The sequence below is a fragment of the Aulonocara sp. 'chitande type north' Nkhata Bay genome, linkage group LG14 (assembly GCF_057382095.1).
Source record: "Aulonocara sp. 'chitande type north' Nkhata Bay isolate Kocher_YH1m ecotype deep benthic linkage group LG14, A_spYH_male_GT1.1, whole genome shotgun sequence".
Lineage (NCBI taxonomy): Eukaryota > Metazoa > Chordata > Actinopteri > Cichliformes > Cichlidae > Aulonocara > Aulonocara sp. 'chitande type north' Nkhata Bay.
This window is the reverse complement of record NC_141357.1, coordinates 16,368,745-16,375,358: the sequence shown is the minus strand read 5'-3', so window position 1 is coordinate 16,375,358 and position 6,614 is coordinate 16,368,745. Positions and strand designations below refer to the sequence as shown.

Below are 6,614 nucleotides of genomic sequence, written 5' to 3'. Positions count from 1 at the left end.
CTCATCAAGCCTTCGCTCACTCTTATGTCTCGTCTGTGTACTCACTCACAATAAATCAGTTTATTCAAAGACATTTTTACAGCATGTGTTAAAATATCCTTCTAAATTGATCTGATCAGTTTCCAAGCCCACTTGTTATTACAAGCAGGCACTGTGTTTGGCCGCCTGGACCTTTCTCCACCAAAGCGCTAATGGATCAGGTCACTCCAGCACTATTTATATCTCTCCGAAAACTATGTTCCTCCTTCCCTCCTGCTGCTATCCCCTTAAACCATGGAGATGTTCAGCATAGAGGGAGGGAGATGGGGAGGTGGTGGCAGAAGTGGTGGTGGTGTTGGGGGAAGGGTAGTTTTAGGGGAGATTCTCATAATAGCGCTTTGCTGTCCTCTTTCTTCTGTTGTGCGTTACGACTGAACGCTCAAAATAGAACATCTCTAGAGAGCATCGAATCAGGCTTACGATAGGTTTATGTGAACAGGGACACGCATACAGTTTAGCTCTTTTTTATGTGATGGTGGGAAAACAGCTTTTCCAAGTTCATTCGTCCACATTCACTTCATATTAGTTTTTTAATTTAGGAAAAAACATGCTCGGTTCAGTCTAGATCCCTTCACACACGTTGCCCGTAGTTGAACATGTGAGCTTTTCTCACCCACAAATCAAAGCTTGAGTATAATCCCATTTAATTCAGCAAACACGCCAACCTTGTATTTTTCATAGTCCAAGGAGCCCCTGTTTATCTTCATATTGTGCTATGTTTCAGAACATGTCGATAGCACGAATAAAACACAGGAGCACGCGTTCGATTGCATAACAGCAGGAAGTAACCAGTTACATTGAAGACAAATACTCTAAAGAAGCTGACAGGAGTTTTTCTTTTTTCTTGGTGTGTTTGTTTATCTCTGTTATTTGCATATGTTTGTGTGGAGAGTGCAGTGTGTGTGTATGCGTGCCTGTGGGGGCTTGAGCCACAGGATAAAAATGCATGCCAGAGTGAGAGAGAGCAAGCGAACGTACAAGTGGAGCAGGATCAGGAAGGGGAGAGAAAGAGAGCGGAGAAGGAGACCGAAGAAACCGAGAGAGGGGGTTTTGAGCTGTGCGGTAGCAAGTCGTCGTTCCTGAAGAAGAGGGAGGTGCATCGCTCCATCTTCTCATCTGGGATTTAAACTGCTTTAAATTGGCTTTAGTCTGACAGAGGATTCCCCGGCTCGTGGAGTGCTGCTCTCTTCTCCAACGCAACACGGGACTTTGTTGTGAAGCAAGAGAGACGCACAGGAAGGAGGGAGAGGGACACTTGCTCCTACTTCCTTTGTACCCAGCCTGCTTGACAGATGGCTCTGGCAGACTGATCTCTGACTCTCACCCAGGAATGAGTCCTCACATCACTCACTGAGGCAACGTATGTCAGCTCTTTTTTTCTTTCTTTCTTTTCTTTTTTTTTGCTAAAGCTGCATGCTCGTACTTGTGTTCAGCTGCACTGTTTGCTTTGAATGTGTTTGAATGAATGTGCAAAATGAAAATGTGCATGCAAGTGTGCCTGAAATGTTAGTTCATGGGCAGTGCCAAAGGGAATGTGAGGACAGGAAGTACTGTGGCTCAATCACCACCACATCAGCACCTTATCAGAGTGAAGTTATTTCACAAGGTTCAAATAGTGGAGCTTTTAATTAGTTTTTTTTCCTTTCTCTCTAGCTGACTTGTATATATTAGATTAAGATTAAGCTGAGGTCCAGAGCGAGTTTGTTGACGGCAGACGGGCTGTGACCTGGTGCCAGCACCTTTTCTCCTGACTCTGCAACCACCTGGACTTTTTCAACCATTCAACCAGCTACCCTTTATAGATTAAACTGATGCTGCTGTTCTTCTGTGCAGACTTATAAATCATGATGGCACACACTGCAACAGAAGCAGGTGTTGTGTTTCAGATTATAGACACTATTATTTGCAAGGTTTAGCACTAACTGTGATACGAACCTGAGAGAGTTTCGTTATCTGTGTGCTTTTGATTGTAGGGACAACAAAACACACCTGATAAATGTGTCGTAGAGTACAACAAAAGCTATACAAACACAGTGTATTAATTTATTCACTGCAAAAAAAGATATTCAGCCATGCAATAAATGTTCATATGCATTCTGTGCCACTCACCAAAGAGCAGTTTCTATAGTACATTTGAAGATTGTACGTTTTGATCTTATTCACATTTTTCTCCTGTAATTAGAAATCCCTGCGACTCAGGATTAACACCAAACTCACTTACTTAGTTGCTGGCCAGTTGCCAGCCTTTCTTATAAACCAATACTCTCTACACAATGTGCTAGCTTCTCTCAAGCAGCTAACACCGTTGGGAATGTATTGTTTAATTTCCTTAGAAAAATAGATGACAGTCTTGTAATATCTATTGAAAATCTGCGATTTTTCAATGTGGGGAAGTTTGCATCAGAAACAATGGCTGAATACGCGAGCTTGGTCTGTGTAATAACTCACTCACGTTCACTTTCACCTGTCCTTGCTGTCACAAATGCACAAACACAACCAGACAGACTGTACATGCACGCAAACACTGTCTCCTGTCTTGTACCTGATGTCATCACAGTGTTAGTGTTCAGAGCAGATGCTGATAAATTGCTGATAGTAATTAATAGCAGGATAAACTTGCACACCGCATAAGTATTTGCTGGAATGTGAAGACAGTCAACAAAAATATATGAAGAGGTAGAAATGAGAAAGAAACTCACATTTTATGTATTTGTAATCACAGCTGATTCGACAAAAATTAAACTGAGGACCAAATCTTGACCGTAAAAAAAAATAAAAAAAATTAAAGTATCAACTTAATCAATTTTCATCCATTTTTAGTGAGCAGAATTTTACCACCAATATAGACCGTTCACAAGTACTGCACCCGGTGCTAGCCTTTATCATAGTTGTGTTCACTGATATACACAGATAAGAATAGCCCCAGCAAACTCAAACAGCACCAAGACCCTCTGCATGCTTACCCACTTGAAATACTATACTTTCAGCTAATTAAATATTTAGCAGACATGGCAAACCAGATGTTAGATTCCAGTTAATTACCTCACCTGTAGGACTGTACAAAGCTGTAACTTGGAACTTCTGTGATTTTGCTTATCCTCCCCTCTCATCTCTATTAGTTGCCACAGTATATTATCGCTCTGTCACCCAAACAGTTGACCATCAGATTTCTGTGCTTGGTCTCAACATTATGTGCTTTCCTCTTTGTATAGGAGGCACCTCCAGGTTCATAGTTCAAACTGTGGCATTTTGTCAATGTCAGCTTAATGTGTTTATTTTTAGCATTCACTGACTGTCTCAGAATGAAGATTGATGTTGGATTGCTTCCCATTGGATTCCCAGAGTCACTCTCGTGCTCTCTAGTGCCCATATTGAAACTCACACTATTAGCTCTAGATTAAAAACACATCGGCTTCCCGTCTGTCCGACAAACATCACAAAGCAGGGGAACTGTAGTCACTGCAATGAAAACCAGTTACTTTATGAAAGCACGGTATGTGGTCAGATGAAAAGCAGAGGTTCATGGTTACGCTTTGAATTTGACCTTTTGCTCTGGATTGAGTGTTTTTTGTCTTGCAGACTATGTCCTGCTGAGCCCATAATGCTATAATAATACATGTGCCAATGCAGGTGTTATATTTTAATTATATTTAGTCATTAACAATAAACACTAGAAGGTGTATTTGTTTTCTAAAACACTGGAAATGTGTGTCCAGGGCTGACAAGGTATTATTACCTGGGCTTCTTTTTCCACCGGCAGAAGAAAAACCTGCAGACGCTACTCAAACGGACCAAACCTGGGTTTGAACCCAAGACCCCTCTTGCTTTGAGACAGCAGTGCTAACTATAAGCAACTGCAGTTATTACTGTAACTACTGTATTGCACTTTATTTTGTCATAGTACAGCAGCACTATGAGCTGTAGTCAGGTCTTGTTCTGAGTCTGAGTGGTTTTTATGTGTTCCGTGGAAGAAATAACCACATCTTTATCCTGGTTTCTGCTTGTTATCTCTTTTAGTCCTTACTCCCTGCCACCGTTCTGTGAGCAGCAGCATTTCATTGTTTTGACTCCCAGTGCCATCTGGACAGCATCCACGTTCTTAATTTTGCATGATGCTTTCCAGCATGATTGTTTATAAGTCTAAATTGAATTCTGTGGTTTGACACTTTGTGGTTACATATTACATACGTACTGGTGTTTAACTTTAAAGTCTTTAAAGGCACCTGGCACATAATGCCAGGTGTCAAAATGATCAAATCCAGCATTCTTTGTTGGTCTCATTTCAAACTGTAACGTCTGAACTCTTGGTTTGCATTCTTCAACTAATCACCTGCTCTGACAGAGCGCTTGCATAGTTGGCATGTTTTACTGGTATTAGCAGGTGTTATTGTAAGCCTGACGGACTTAACATCTTGGGAGACACGCTGAGTATATATCGTCCGGTGTTTAATTAGTACCTACTCCTTCAACATATTGAATTACTTATTGACTTCCTTTAATGAAGATTTATTTCACACATGCTACTTCTGTTTCACAATTCATCGAGACATGTTTTTTCCTAGTTACTTTCACATAGTGAATCAATTCTGATTTGCAGAAATCGTTCAGTTCACATTTTTGATTCATTACAAGTGTAGCATCAGTTATATGTATATGTGGTTCCTGTTTGTTGACAGAATGTCACCTGCTTTTTTCTGTGCAGGTGACATTAGTTTTTTTTCTTGTGGCAACATAATAGAGTGAAATGAGTTCAGTGGAAATCAAACTATAGATTTTGTTCCTTTGAGCTAGATCAGAGCAACGACAGAACTTTCCTTTTTCCTAGTGAGAGAGGACAGATCAGATCAGTTGATACTGAAGAATCTTTACTGCAATATTAAGCTGTACTTATGCATCATATTTAAACATTAATATGTGAAATGAATGCTAAATGATTGTCTTGTTCCTGTTTTCATTTTCCCACAATTACAGTTCACTTTTGGTTATGAGCGTCCCGGATATTATTACGCTCCATATTAGTTCAGTTCTCACTGTCTAATCTCATTGTTTTTTATCCAACAAAGCTGAAATGATAAAACTGAATAAGTGTTTAGCTAATGCAAGGAAGCAACTTGCTTTACCTCAGGGAAATTAGCAGCCAACTTGCAAGCAAAACTAACTGCTTGTATGTCACACCAGAGGGAAGATGAGACAAAAACAAAAACCAGGGGGTGGGCACAGCACATGCAATAATTAGCAACTGTCATCATGACGCTTACATGAGGAAAACATTTTTATTTTTGTATGCTGCAAGCAGCAGTTATTTCCTGTCCTGTCCTGGAGACCATTTAACTACAGAAATTTGCAGGTTTCTTTAAACATTTAGATTGCACATCAGCGTCACAATCACCTTTCACAAATGACTGTCTGTGTTTTCTGTGCATTGAACTATTTGCTGTAATACTAAATGACATCCTTTCCTGCTTACTAGATAATCTGTAGACATTTATTGCACACACAATAGAGCGGTCTAAACCATAGCATGTCAGCTATAATGGAGTGGATATTTATCGTGCTAAAAGCTGCCCAGGCAGATTTAGCTTTACAGCCCCAAAAGCAGAATTAGCATAATTAATGGCAGGCCTGTTGTTACACAAAATCTGTGGGATGTGCCAAATTTCAACACTCGATGATGAGAATGGTGATGTGAAAAGAGGAGGAAGGAGATTAGGTCTAGAGACTCAGGAGAAAGAGATAATTAATCCTAATGATTTTATTCGTTCCCTGATTTGACCTCCAGTACCACCATGAGGGCAATATTCATGCGTCTGCATAAAATAACTACTGAAGGGATGAGTGTAAATTTTGTAGAAGCATTTAAGGGTTTGCCCTTGAAAGAGCTGAAAAAAATATAATTGCAGTTACTGAAACTGGCAACAAAATGAATCAATTAGCGACCTCAGCATTTTTAAAGATAAATGTAAAAAAACTGACAAAGGGGAAACTGGTTGGAAACATCATAAAACATTAGCTTTTAAGTGTGTTCTCCCCTTGAGCGCCTAACCCCTGCTATCCTCTGTTTTCCAGTTAGACCAGCCTCCAACACTGTTGGATGACACCCTCTTTTAGAAGCTTTAACAGTGTTTAATATTTAGTTTGCGTTGGGGGATCATTAAAATTGCTAGTGGCTTTGGTCAATCAGATTTGGAATATATTAAGCCATTAAAAAAAGTTGCTCACTAATCATCATAAATATTGTGAGCATTGTGCACTCAGTGCCTTGTGTAGGCCCTGCACTGCAGTTTTCCTCTTTTCTGTGCTTCATCTGTATCCAGTCCCTCAAGATTGCCACTGACAGCAACCTTTCCTGTTACAGCTTGTCTTAAAAATTGTCTCCTGTTTTCTGCTTCTTTTTGTTTGATGTCAGTCTGTCACTGTGTTCCTTGTCTTGGGTGATATTTAATGACCCTTAGTCCTTGTGTCTGTGGTTGTATCCTGCTCATTTGGCTATTTCGCTGAACTGTGTCCTCCGAGGAAGCTTTGTAAGAATAACTGTTTATTACTTTTCACTATACCTGTTTTTTATTGCTTTCCGT

General features: G+C 40.0%; 1 protein-coding gene across 3 annotated transcripts in view; it reads left to right on the top strand.

The window, feature by feature from the left end:
• Nucleotides 1-1,078: 1,078 nt before the first annotated feature.
• Nucleotides 1,079-6,614, top strand: part of gramd1bb (GRAM domain containing 1Bb) — a 118,107-nt gene continuing 112,571 nt past the window's right edge. For 2 of the 3 annotated variants that reach the window (XM_086261232.1, XM_086261231.1), the window contains exon 1: nt 1,080-1,399. The gene's annotated coding sequence lies outside the window, so the exon portion shown is untranslated. Of the gene's footprint in view, nt 1,400-6,614 lie in introns of all 3 variants that reach the window. The other variant, XM_086261229.1, reaches the window with a different exon arrangement.